Genomic DNA, 8,557 nt, shown 5'->3' with positions numbered 1-8,557 from the left:
AGAGGGATTGCACTTACTAATCAAAGTTTAAAATCTTTTGTAACAATGCAAGCTTCAGATCAGGATTTTTTTTTTTCAAATATGTCTATCCATTAGGATAAATAATGGGTTCAAAATCTGTCATTAAAATTTAATCTCCAGTAATACTGACTGAACTTTGTATATGAATAAAACTATAACTATGTATTATGCAGAATTTACAGATCTTGAAGTTTTTGAGCATACAGCAGATGGAGATACCTCAGATGTGGACATTATGTGGAGTGATGAGGAAGATGAAAATAAAGTTTGTCATAAGCTGCAATCTATACAACAACAGTTTCAAATTTAAAGTACAAATTTTTATTATATGAATTGTATGAATGTATTATTATAATTTGGCCTTGTTTATAGGACCCTCAAGAACTGTGAAAACATACTTTTACATTTTTCAGAAACTTATAACTTAACATAATTCGGCTCTGAAGGGGTTAATAAAATGATAATAGAACAACAAATAACAGGTGGATAGTACAATGATAGAGATATACTATAGATAGACAGCTGGCTAAATTATATAATTATAAAACAGTAGGATTGTTGGTTGGTTGGTTGGTTTGTTGGATGGATGGATGGATGGATGGATGGATGGAACCCTACTGTATATTGATGGATAGATGATAGAATAACAAATGATTTTTTTAGTATATGAATAAACAGAAAGATGAAGACAGAACAACAGAAAGTCAAAATGATGGGTGGACAGATGGACGGACAGACAGGCAGATAGATGTTGGACACTGTGCAATTTCTCTTGCCCATGCTGTCTGAATGCCTGGAGTCAGGTGACAAGAGTCAGCATGTTCTGGGCATGTGCCAATTTTCCCCTAACTTCTTAATCAAGTCTGCAGTGTCAAGATCGCTTTGTCTTGCACATGTTAATTCAGTTGTTAATGGAAGCTGAAGTTGCAAATGTCCAACAGCTCAAGTACACCGGTACAAGCCGTCAGAAATGTGCACACATCAAAACAAGAACATGAGGATGTGTGACAGTTAGTTTCCCAAGTCAAAGGCTGTGCTCGTCTCGAATGTTGATCTACAGTTCACTGTAGTTAGTCGATGAGTCTTTAAGGGATAGCTCAACCAGAAATTACCATTCTGACATTATTTACTCAACTGCAATCAATTGCAACTTCTGTTCTTTTATTTGTATTTTTTTTTATTTATAGGACAACAATAGGGGAATACTTAGATTCATTACTTGAAAATATGACAATGAAAGCATCATAATTCATTTAAAAAAATCCTGTTCAATAAACAAATAATAAATAAATAAATAATTGAGGCAGGTTTAGACAGGTGACGAATACCTTTTAGTCAGGTTGTATAAATTGAAGAATATTTACTGATACCATTTGATCCCAAATTGCATCTTGGGTAATCTCTCTGGGTCATTTTAGTTTGATAGGTTGCGATGTCAAGTATATCAACCAAAGCTAAACTATGGGACAAATCATTCAATCAAACAATGACAAAGAACTTCACAGTGAGTTTATCAGGGCTTTGAATACACCCAGCCTCTTGCACGTTATATTTGCACATATGTGAGCCAACCAATGAGTTACTGTAAATGTTTTCTTAATGACCACCAGCAACACTAATAACAAGACTTTTTGAAATAACCCTTTTAACACTGAAACTACCAGTTCATTCGTTGACATTTTGTTTTGTGAATTAATAACTTTAAAATAAAAACCATATACCCATCATACCCTGACTTTCCCTAAATGTGTGTATAGTTAATTGTAACAGTAATTGCATTAAAATGACAAAACACTAGAATTCTGAGTATTTCTACATTGAGCGACTTTTTTCTGTGAGCCTCACACAGGTGAGTAGGCTTGACAAACCACCTGTAGAAAACACACTCTCTCTTTCAACACTCCCCCTTAGTCTAGATCCTAATTCTCTGAGCACTGAAAGTTAAGTTGTATAATCAGCACTGAATCACTGAATGCCTTCTCAATTGTAAGTCATTTTGGACAAAAATTGAAAAACTGACTAAATGTGATAACAGTCAAATTGACCATATGCCTTTATATGTGTGTCTCTGTTGTCTAGCAACTTTCTGCAACCCAGGCTTATTCTGAAAATGTACCACTTTATACATTTCTGGAGATTGCCAAATACGTCCAAGGAGCTGCGTATTTTATTTATTTATTTTTCAGTTTTTGTTTTGAGAATCCACCCGAAGCCAATGTGTATGCTTTTTTGAGATCTCAAACTTGTCTCTCAAGTGCCATTCGGGTCTGCTGTTCTCACGTAAATCCATCAGAGCCCACTTTCAACTGACTGAGTAACTGACTGATCGACTGACCCACCCTACTAATCCCAAGTACCAACCAACCCACCCTACTAATCCCATCCACTTACCTAAACCCAACCCACCGTTTTAAAAAGCAATCCAGAAAAAGAAAAGCCCTCGCCTGATTTTTACCACATTTCTGGATTTTACCACATTCTCACACTGTTATTTACTTGTTTATTACAGCTTCGGTTTTTATCTTACCCACTTTCTGGAACCTGACTTAAATACCGTTGTCGTGGTCAACTCCTCTCTGTGTCTCAAATCCGTCGATGTACATGGCAAGCTAACTGGACAAACTGGTAAAAGTGGGAAAGCCGTTCATATGGAGGTAAGCACTCAGTTGGTAAGTGTGAAAAGGAACAGCGTCATACCACCCCGTAGCATTTGTTTTAAACACGAAAGGCAGCCATACATACTTCTGGCTACATAATTCTCCAGAATTCTCCAGATCTCCAGAAATGTGTATAGGGCTACGTTTTCATAATGAGTCTATGTTTACTTTCTGCTACCAAAACCAAAACTTTCTTAAAACAAAAATACAATTGGTCATTAAACTGTGACCTTTTTTTTCCGTATTGGAATGCAGTTCCCACAGAAATGAAATATTAAATAAGGAAACAGTGGAAGTGGCTTGTTTTTTTTTCTTCTTCTTCTGTGACCTGAATAGATGTAGTAAAGTAGACAGTTCATTCATAAAGATTGAAAAAAGAGTTTCGAAACTGACCGCTGGAGAAGCACACTAAGTTAGCCATGCCCAATACCTCAAAATCACGTAATCTAAAAATCTAACTAAAAACAAACAGGAAGTACATTTTCAGTTTTTAATTTCAGTTTACAAGATTTTTTTTATAAATAAAATGCACAGATGAATGGTTCACAACATAATCGGGAAACCCAGGGATGGGTTGTGGCTTAAAGGGCATCCCCTGCATAAAAACGTGCTGGATAGGTTGGCGGTTCATTCCGCTGTGGCGACTCCAGATTTATAAAGGGACTAAGCCGAAAAGAAAATGAATGAAATTATATTTAAATATAATATAAAATATTATATATATATATATATATATATATATATATATATATATATATATATATATATATATATATATATATATATATATATATTTAAAGCACAGACAGGTTTAAAGCTCCTAAATTCTTTACATCAGTTATACAATTGCAGAGTATTTGGACCTTTTCTTTAGTAAAGAAACCTGACAGGACTAGCTGCAGGAGATGGCAAAAAAAAATGCTGCTGCTTTGAATTAGACTGACTTCTATTCATCTATCGATTTATATCCATTAAAATAAACAACCTAACCCTAAATGTAAAATACAGTAAAAAAAAGAAAAAAACAACCTTTTAATCTGTGGAAACAGTTTGGTTTGTAGCTCGACATTATTTGAGTTCGCTGACAAAAACAGTGAACAGCTGTTTACAACTGAAACACCACCGAGTCTCGATAGATCCTTCGGTATGGATGCATGTCTGTTATAAAACACTCACAGTGCAATAATTTAGACAACTATGAGCAGGAGCGTCTATAGAGGCGACCTAGGCGGCCCCAAACTGGTAACTTTCGTTTTCACTTTCGGGTTGAGGGCGGCGTGATCGTCCTTAGCCTAGAGGGCCAGTTCAGCTTGCTCCAGCCCTGACTATTTTAAAGTGTTCACACAAAGAGAGCACACAGTTTGTAAATTAACAGAATCACTGGACTTGCACCATACAGTACGAGTTGCAGACGTGAGGCAGGCACGAGCTGGTTATTATAACTCTAATCGTCATTACCTTTACATTTGCGTGACTGTTTACTGTATACAACTAAGAGCGTTCTAGTTGATGCACAGCCGTTGAAAATTTAAGCTACAGTTATGTCTGTAATTAACAGTAAGGCTGTTTTTGCACTGTCCGAATTAGCCTGCACAGAAAACGGGAAATGCCATTACTACTATAATTTTATTCTGACATATTTAATGATGAAATCAAATAATTATAGTATAATATGTAAGTTAATTTCAAACTATCTCCCGACCCACATGTAGGATCACTGAGGCCCACTAGTGGGCCGCGGCTCACAGGTTGAGAATTCCTGAACTAAATTATGGGGTTAGTTTTGATTTCATGTAGACTTTAAATCTTTCAAAAACAGCATTTTTTTAACTGCAGTGAAAAATCCTTCTTTACCTGCTTGCTGACAAACCATCAGCGGTGGTTTAGTTTCTTGTACAGTACATTACACCTATATCTTATTCCGAAAAAAATATGATTTTTTAGGTAATGACTTTTTTAAAATATGTCAACAGACATTTAAAGCTTATTTCTAAAATTTCAATAGAAGCTTCAAATTTAAATATGTTGTCACAAAAATATTCTGAACAGTCTTATATGAATGGTTAGAATGACTGCTATGGCCATTCTAGCATTTACAGAATCCGTGTTGTTCCACAATTGAAAATAAGCTACAAGTGTAAAATGTACTGTAATCTTTACTGAACGTAGATTCAGTATTAAAACAATGTGTATATGTGTGTGTGTGTGTGTGTGTGTGTGTGTGTGTGTGTGTGTGTGTGTGTGTGTGTGTGTGTGCGTGTGAGTATTTGCAGCAGGGTTTCAGTGGACAGTGTGTAGGTACTTTAGTTTTACTGCTGCTCTGATTTCTATAGGGCCCAGGGGTGAAGGCCAATGTCACGGACATTTCACAAGCACAGCTGATTTATAGTGCAGTCAGTGGCTTTTTTAAAACACGGCCAGACAAATCCATGTTTTCCCCCTGCTTTCAGGGTTTACGGCCCCCTCCGAGCTTCACCTCACTCCCACCATCAACACCCTACTGTTCACATTACAGCACAGTTAGTTTGCCCTATGGACCGGCCGTTTGGAAAACATACTCCAATGCCCCGGAGTCAGTGTGTTTATCCTAATCCTTTACCCCCTACGTGCTTACAAAGAACACAGAAAGCATTGCGATCATTCACAGACTGCTACGACACACACCTTGCATACACTGCAAATTAAAAAGCATTTCACTGTGAGCGACTCGTGTCGAAATGATCTTTAGAGACAAGAAGCAAGCGATTAGATTATCTGTTAAAAAGATAAACACATGGGCCCTTTCATTAACCTAATGAAGACAAAGCACGCTGATGAGCTCTTAAGTCAATTAACAATATTTTTAAAAAGTAGGATTGGGAAACGGACCCCAAAGGAAAATTATCATGCAGAGAGAGTTTCTCCGGGTTTAAACAAATCGCACGATGCCCTCCGGTTCAAGCCAGCTGACATCTAGCCTCAGCGTGAACTCCTCTTCTTCTCTGCTCTTCTATCTCATACACCAACAAGCTTTCATTAACTATAATTAACTGTGCACAGACTGTGTATCTCCAGAAAGCACGAGCTGAGCAAAGGAGAGAGAAAGACTCAGTGGACACAACCTCGCTTTAGAAACATGGCTGACACAGGATGAAAGCTTGAGTTTATGTACTTTGATTAAAGCTATATCGAGGGCAGACAGAGTGCACAAAATGTATGATAAAGTTATACCATTTAATCATCTAATAAACAAATCTCCCACATTTTCTGTATCATCCAGCTGTGTGGTAGCAGTTTGTTTGAATTCAGCACTTTATAATTATTATTGTTTACTGATTATATAAACAGTCAAGTGCAAAATTTTTCACACCCCTGGCAAATTCTGCCTTAAAGTTACTGTTTTTTTTTCTTCAGTCAGCAAGTTTGACCAGGAATGACACGAGCTTCTCCCGATACTATATATATATATATATATATATATATATATATATATATATATATATATATATATATATATACAACAGTTACATATGTATATATATATTTATTTATACAACAGTTCTGTCTGGTTCTCAAATCTGATTGGCTGATAGCCGTGCTATATTCTGCGATATCAGAACTCCTACAGCCTCTTTACCCTTTGTGTATTACTCCACCCACATACAGCCAGCAAAAAGCAGACACTACAGATCTAAAGTTTAAAAGATGCACGCTCAACTGTTTAACTGTCAGCTTATGATTTGAAGATAGTGGTTCCTCATACAAAAGGGTTTTTGAGACTCTCCATGTTTTATTTATTTTTTTAACCATTTCTTAGTGAATATTTTTGTGCATTTGAACAAAACAGATTTGTTAAACAGATATATTTATTAAAATAATATTTTTGTCACCAAACATCTTTAGATATTGAAAGATAATACAATTAAATTCAAGCAAAATATTGCAAAATAAAACTACAACCTACATTTTTTTTGTCTCTTGATTTTTTTTCTCTTTTTAAATTTGTATTGAATATTTTTTTTTTATTAAATTTGGGTGTTCTAGTTTTTAGACTATGATTTATCTAATGTTTAAGCACAAATATAATATTGTATAGCTTCCTATTAAAAATATGATTTAAAAAATAGATTTGTGAAGGATGTACTTACTGTAAATATGCTGAGCACTGTATATTTATACAAAAAAAAAGTGGCCTTAAGATACTTTTTTATCATTATGTTTTATTATTAGTGTCTAAGTGTCTCATTTATAACACGAGTGGATTGCTGAAATAGCTAATGGTTTTCTGGATGTATTATTAACAATAATAAAACAATAAAATAAAGCATAGAGTATTTCCTAGAACTTGGCTAAATATTAAACCACTGTTACACATGAGGAAAAAGTAGTTAATACCATATGTATATATTTTTTTTCTGTTTATAGTGTCGAGTAATCCTAGGAATTTGATGTCTAACCTAAAAAAAAGAGGAGCTGAAAAAATTTGAATGACAACCCAAGTCACTAAAGACTGAAGGTATGTGTTTAAACATTTGAAAATGAAAAACCCAAAACTTCCTTCTGAACATTATACATATAGCCTGAACATAGAGTCTGAATATAGCCAACTATTTTTGATGCATTTAAACAAAGACATTTTATTAAAGTTACATTCATTAAAATAAAAAGTTTAGTCACTCAACATATTTAAAAATAAAATAATTCATTCAAATTCAAACAAGTTATTGCAAAAATAAATAAGAAAATACAAAATTACAAAACTAAATTGTATGTATTTTTAACGTTTCCTTAATTTTTTTCTGTTTATTAAAATTTTATTTTCCATTTTTATCCAACATATTAATTTGGCTGTACTAATTTCTAGACTCTAAGCTAAAGTTTTCTTCATTAAGAAGTTTCAATTTTGGCTTTGGTACTGACTTATCTAATGTATAGACTAAGCTAAAATAAGAGTAATATTTGTACGTTTGCACTTGATTGAGAGAAAGAAAGAGTGAAGCAGAGAAGTTTACAGTAAACACAGTGAACACTAACCTTTGTCCAACCATTTTAGCTGCACTAACTGAGGTCTGGATCAGTGCTAGTGAGGTTGTGAAAGGTAAAATGTTAGGACCTGGACCTGAAAGAAAGCAGATTATGGTGACTCCTCTATGGCTATCAGCCAGGAAAGAGAAAAAGAACTGAGAGGTAGAAATATAAAATCCAGTTTTCTTTCTGTCAAGTGTTGTACACTGTCACTATTTGATCTGTAGATGTCCAGGTTATGATAAATGTTTTAAGGTAATTAATATTGACTACACTATGACAGAATGATGACAGTCTTTTAACAAAATTGCGGCTGCTTTTAATATATATTTCTTTCAATTATTTTCTTTTCGGCTTAGTCCCTTCAATAATCTGGGGTTGCCTCAGCGGAATGAACTACCAAATTATCCAGCATATGTTTTACGCAGCGGATGCACTTCCAGCTGCAACCCATCACTAGGAAACATCCATACATTTTCATGCACACACATACATTACAGACAATTCTATCTTACCAAATTCACCTATAGCACATGTCTTTGGACTTCTGGGGGAAACCGAAGCACCCCAAGGAAACCCAAGCAAACACAGGGAGAACATGCTCCACACAGAAATGCCAACTGGAAGGAACCAGCGACCTTCTTGCTGTGAGGTAATTGTGCTACCCACTGCGCCATGCATCCCCTTAATATTTATTTATGATACAAAAATAAAAACTATGTGTGCTTGACTGTTGCTGGAAGTTAATAGCAGAACCGAAAATCAGTTCAAATCTGTCCCGAAGTCTCAGTTCATTCAATCTTTAAAAGTGAATGTAAGATCTGTCAATTCCATGATAAATATTTGACACATTCAGGTATCTGACAGTGTTAAGT

Source organism: Danio rerio, chromosome 8, assembly GCF_049306965.1.
Source record: "Danio rerio strain Tuebingen ecotype United States chromosome 8, GRCz12tu, whole genome shotgun sequence".
NCBI classification, from domain to species: Eukaryota; Metazoa; Chordata; class Actinopteri; order Cypriniformes; family Danionidae; genus Danio; species Danio rerio.
Note: the sequence above shows the minus strand (reverse complement) of the source record.